General features: G+C 42.1%; 1 long non-coding RNA gene across 3 annotated transcripts; it reads left to right on the top strand.

Moving 5' to 3' along the window:
- The first annotated feature begins 2,579 nt into the window (after positions 1-2,579).
- Positions 2,580-5,298, top strand: LOC125508597 (uncharacterized). Of its 3 annotated transcripts, none has more exons than XR_007283625.2 (5): positions 2,593-3,226; positions 3,337-3,522; positions 4,248-4,360; positions 4,452-4,666; positions 4,760-5,298. It is a non-coding gene; the product is annotated as an uncharacterized LOC125508597 (long non-coding RNA). The 3 variants fall into 3 exon arrangements; XR_007283624.2 differs by having other exon boundaries at positions 2,598-3,226; positions 4,472-4,666; XR_015604133.1 differs by having other exon boundaries at positions 2,580-3,226; positions 4,248-4,666.
- Positions 5,299-5,649: the final 351 nt, after the last annotated feature.

Here is a 5,649-nt window from a genome sequence, read left to right on the forward strand (position 1 = left end):
TAGGTATAATACCAACAAAACAATCATGTATTTCAAAATAAAAATGCTAAAGAACGCTATCCCTACAAAATCATATAGCATTGTCATGTTGTATCTTCTTAACACAAAGTATAAATCATGCACCACCCATGTGCCAGCCAAGCAATCGGTTCATACTTTTTAATGTGCTTTAGCTTTTTCAACCCCCACGTAATACATGAGTGCAAGGCATGGATATAGCACTATGGGTGGAATAGAGTATGGTGGTAGAGATTATTTGGAGAAGACAAAAAAGGATAAAGTCTCACATCGACGAGGCTAATCAACAAGCTATGGAGATGCCCATCAATTGATGTCAATGCAAGGAGTAGGGATTGCCATGCAATGGATGCACTAGGAGCTATAAGTGTATGAAAGCTCAAAATGAAAACTAAGTGGGTGTGCATCCAACTTGCTTGCTTTAGAAGACCTCGGGCATTTGAGGAAGCTCATCATCAGAATATACAAGCCAAGTTCTATAATGAAAAATTCCCACTAGTAATATAAAAATTGAAGGAAATGTGCACTAGAGGCAATAATAAAGTTGTTATTTATATTTACTTATATCATGATAAATGTTTATTACTGATGCTAGAATTGTATTAACCGGAAACTTAGTACATGTGTGAATACATAGACAAACAGAGTGTCCCTAGTATACCTCTACTAGACTAGCTCGTTAACCAAAGATGATTAAGTTTCCTAGCCATAGACATGTGTTGTCATTTGATGAACGGGATCACATCATTAGAGAATGATGTGATGGACAAGACCCATCCGTTAGCTCAGCATAATGATCGTCTAGTTTTTCTGCTATTGCTTTCTTCATGACTTATACATGTTCCTATGACTATGAGATTATGCAACTCCCGAATACCAGAGGAACACCTTGTGTGCTATCAAACGTCACACGTAACTGGGTGATTATAAAGATGCTCTACAAGTGTCTCCAATGGTGTCCGCCCCCCTTTCCTTCTCTTCTGCTACTCCTTCCCCCCTTCTCCTTGTGGAAGTAGGAAAGGGGGGGCGAATCCAACTTGGAGTAGGATCCCCCCCTTGGGCGCGCCAACCCTGGCCGGCCTCCTCCTCCCTCCCCCCCTTTATATACGTGGGAGGCGGGCACCCCATAGACACACAAGTTGATCTTTAGCCGTGTGCAGTGCCCCCACCATAGTTTTACACCTCAGTCATATTGTCGTAGTGCTTAGGCGAACCCCTGCGTCTGTAACTTCATCATCACCGTCAACACGTCGTCGTGCTGACGGAACTCACCCTCGGCCTCAGCTGGATCAAGAGTACGAGGGACATCACCGAGTTGAACGTGTGCAGATCACAAAGGTGTCGTGTGTTCGGTACTTGATCGGTTGGATCGCAAAGACGTTCGACTACGTCAACCGCGTTACTAAACGCTTCTGCTTTCGGTCTACGAGGGTACGTAGACACACTCTCCCCTCTCGTTGCTATGCATCTCCTAGATAGATCTTGCATGATCATAGGAATTTTTTTGAAATATTGTGTTCCCCAACAAGAATGGCTGCATAGGAGACTCTCTATATGAAAAACATGGTTCTACTTTGAAGCACAAGTGTGGAAAAAGATAGTAACATTGCCCCTTCTCTCCTTTTCCTCATTTTTTGGTGGGCTCTTTTTGGCCTCTTTTTTCTGGGCTCTTTTTGGCCTCTTTTTTATTTTATTTTATTTCCTCACTTGGGACAATGCTCTAATAATGAATAATGATGATCATCACACTTTTATTTATTTAGAACTCAAAATTAGAACTTGATACTAGAACAAAAATATGACTCTATATGAATGCCTCTGGCAATGTGCCAGGATGTGCAATGATCTAGCGTAGCATGTATAAAAAATGATGAATGATGGCTAAGCCACAAATACTATGTTAGCTATATGATCATGCAAAGCAATATGACAATGATGATGTGTGTCATAATTGGAATGGTAGAAGTTACATGGCAATATATCTCGGAATGGCTATGGAAATGCCTTGATAGGTAGGTATGGTGGTTGTTTTGAGGAAGATATAAGGAGGTTTATGTGTGATACAGCGTATCATATCACGAGGTTCGGATGCACCAGCAAAGTTTGCACCACATCTCGAGATGAGAAAGGGCAATGCATGGTACCGGAGAGGCTAGCAAATGGCGGAAAGGTGAGAGTGCATATAATCCATGGACTCACATTAGCCATAAAGAACTCACATACTTATTGCAGAAGTCTATTGGCCCTCGAAGCAAAGTACTACTATGCATGCTCCTAGGGGGGTTGGTAGGAGTTAACCATCGCGCGCCCCGACCTTCACGCAAAGGAAGACACTCAATAATAAATCGTGCTCCAACTTCTTAGCATAACAAGAGACTATACGTGCATGCTTCGGGAATTACAAACCTTAACACCAATATCTATTTAGATACATTATAACCGAGTCTAAACCAAGCTCTCTCACGCCCCCAATGATTTTGGCCGTCGGATTTTGCTTTTGAATCGTTTCTGGCCGTCAGATGGTGGTTTCCGCGCGTGCTTACCGCGACCTGGGCTGCGTGTCCTAAAGAGCCGCTACTCTCGGGACTTCTTCTAAGGCTTGTGGTTGATTGGGCTTGGTCGGTCTGGTATTGAAGCCCATTTGTCTAACCGAGCGATCTGTCGCTGACTCGTCGATCCAGTCCAGCCGAGGTGCGGTTGGGGATCAAGCTTGTGAGGGGATCCAGCGTGGGATGGAGGCGAGGCGCTCGAGCGACAGTGATGGTGGCGATGGGGTAAGATCTGCGGCATGTCTTCGGCAGTCTTGCTCCTCTTTCCCTTTCCCTGCGCCAAGCGATGGCAAAGAGGAGGAGGCTGCTTCGCCGATGGCGTATGGTGGCTGTGCCGGTGGTGTGCGTGGATTGAGGCCATGAACGACGGCTCCGTAACCTAACGCCTCCCTCCGTGTCTCATCGATCGGCACACCATAGGCCTCCCCTCGCCTCTCCCTTCCGCTGGCGCACGAGCACAGCAGCAGGCACCTCCGGATCTCCCTTCCCTCCGCCGGACGGCAGGTGCCCACAATCCAAATTTTCTGATAGCTGAAATAGGCGGCCATGGGAGCCAACGCTCGAACTTGGGGAGCCAGATGCGATCAGAGGCGCATATAGAGATGATGATGATGATGATGATAACCACCAGGGGCAGTTGATTGTTTTGGTTTTCCCAGGTCCGATTGATTGTTTTGGTCAGTTTCGGTTCTTTCTGTTGATGCCTTTACCCATTGGGACCATGTGAAATGACTCTCGCCGGTGGTGATTTGTTGAATTGTTTTTGTAGGGCCTGCTGATGATGACGTTTTTGGGCTGACATGAACCTGATGTTCTTGATGTGGATGATGTAGCAGGCAATGGCCACACCGGCCAAGGGTCAACAACATGAGCAAGTGAACCAGACGCTATTATTGGGGATGGCTGAGACACTACAAGACATATTTTATCATATTATAGGCTAATCTTCACTGTTGTAAGTACCACACGCCACATATGACATCTCATATTGAGCCTACACAGGCAATTATAACATGCGTTCCAAACAGCATATGTGTGAAGAACAGAAACAATAGTGGATATGGGACTGCTCTGTGTCCAAAGCACTGTCCATTTTTTGGAAAATGAGTCCCTCAAGAATCCTCTGAATATAATCTCTTTCTGTATCGATTCCTTTTTTACAGCTGTCATAAAATAAAATGTGTAGCTACAGTTGCTTGATTACAACTCATGTTTCAGCTATGGACTTATGGTTTATGCATCTTGCCCATGTTCTCAACTTCTAACGATGTAAAAAATGATCATCACAACCAAATTTCTCATCTATGATAGTTAAGTTAAGCTATAGTCGTGTGAGGTTCTCCACCTAATATTCTTAGCACTGAATTTGTAGGCCAGCAGTCATATACCCTAGAAAGATAAACACCGAAGTTTACTCATGGTGCATTATAGCAATTTTTACGTAGTACAATAGTAGTATCTTTGCATATGTTCTATCTCAAACCAATTTGTAGTATGTTTCCTATTATTACATCTCTTTCCTGCTATTACATCTCTGATTAGTGTACTTTCTTAAATAATTTTTCTGCTAATATTTATCCCTTTTTTAGCAGACATGTGTCTTCGTGGTCATCTGTACATATGCTAATGGCAGCTTTAGTATTGCAAATCAACCTTCATATTTGTATCTTTTATTTGCAGTGCACAATTTGTGATTTAATCATTCACCCAACTGGTAGGATCTGAGTCTGGAGGACTCCATACCATGGCATTTAATCTTCTTACATGTTGGAATTTTCTTGCAACAACTGATGGTAACGATTGTCTGGCTAAATTGGTCGTACTCACATGAACAATTAGTCGCACCTTTTCCCTTCAGCTCGCTCCTAAAATTGACGTCTGCAGATGATACCCAAATTTTGCAGGCTGATAAAAAGAAGTTACAGTTTAATCGAAGGGAGAATGAAAATTTCAATATCGGCATCCTTATATAAGGCCTTCTATGTCTTTTTTCTAAGGCCACAAACAAGAAAACATGCAGTCGTCTTATGGCCGTGGGATGGAGGGCGGCGTGCAAGGACAACCAAGGAGATCACATCCACCTACTTTTGGCTGTTTGTGTGAGTAGATAGCTTCACCTTGGCTTGTTGTGAGTATTGCAACGTTGGTTATCAGTTATCATTCTCCCCTTCTTTGTTAAAATCATGGTGCAGGTCACTCTTCTTTGGTGAATCATTCCAATCATTTCGTTGGGGCTCTGCATCCCATCTGAATGGGTACATTACCCATCCAAAATCAGAACCTGTTGGTCACTCTACGATCTAATATTATAACATTTTATTCACTTCATGATTTGATGGTACAACATTTTGCAGATACCAACAAAAGCAGTGTTTAGTCCATCGCTGAATTGTATTGCCCTTTGCTTCTGGGTATAGAACTAGATATCACATGGACCTCTCCCTGGAAGCAAGCAAACATTTTTGACTCGTGAGGTCTAACTTGTCATTTCTCTTTTAGAATTTTAGGAATGGTGCCAAGCTTACAAGTTAATGTAGGAGAGTTAATAGGAACTATACAAATGAAGTCAGAGTTTAGTTAAAACTTCATAACATTTCTCGTAGCTAATGTATTTTGTCTTATGTACTATATCTTGTCGTGTTTTTATGTAATTGGGCTCTTTTGTTGTGAAAAAAAATTAGATGTGTTTTCTCTCTTCTCCTTTCAGTCCATCAAACTAATCCATGATATATATGTAGTTCTCTCATGGATGAGCGACCACCTAAAGGCGTTGTATAGTTCTTCCATTCTTCAGTGAAACATTACATTGACTTTCTATGGCCTTGTAGTTAATTTCTGTGATTGAGATAGTTACTACCAAAGGTGTTATTCTTTTGGTTAGGTTGCAGATTTGGCTATTTATTTTTGTTATTTTATAATTTGTATTTGGTGTTTGCAAATAGTTGACGTGTTCCATTTTTTTCAAGAAACACAAGATGTGGATTTTTGACCTCTTTGATTACTGTCCAACAAATGTGTTAGTACATGGAAATTTAACATTATTTTTCATGAGTGCATGCATTTGTGGAAGTTCCTATCATCT

This window comes from Triticum urartu, chromosome 5A (assembly GCF_056163025.1).
Source record: "Triticum urartu cultivar PI428250 chromosome 5A, HENAU_Tu73, whole genome shotgun sequence".
Taxonomy (NCBI): domain Eukaryota; kingdom Viridiplantae; phylum Streptophyta; class Magnoliopsida; order Poales; family Poaceae; genus Triticum; species Triticum urartu.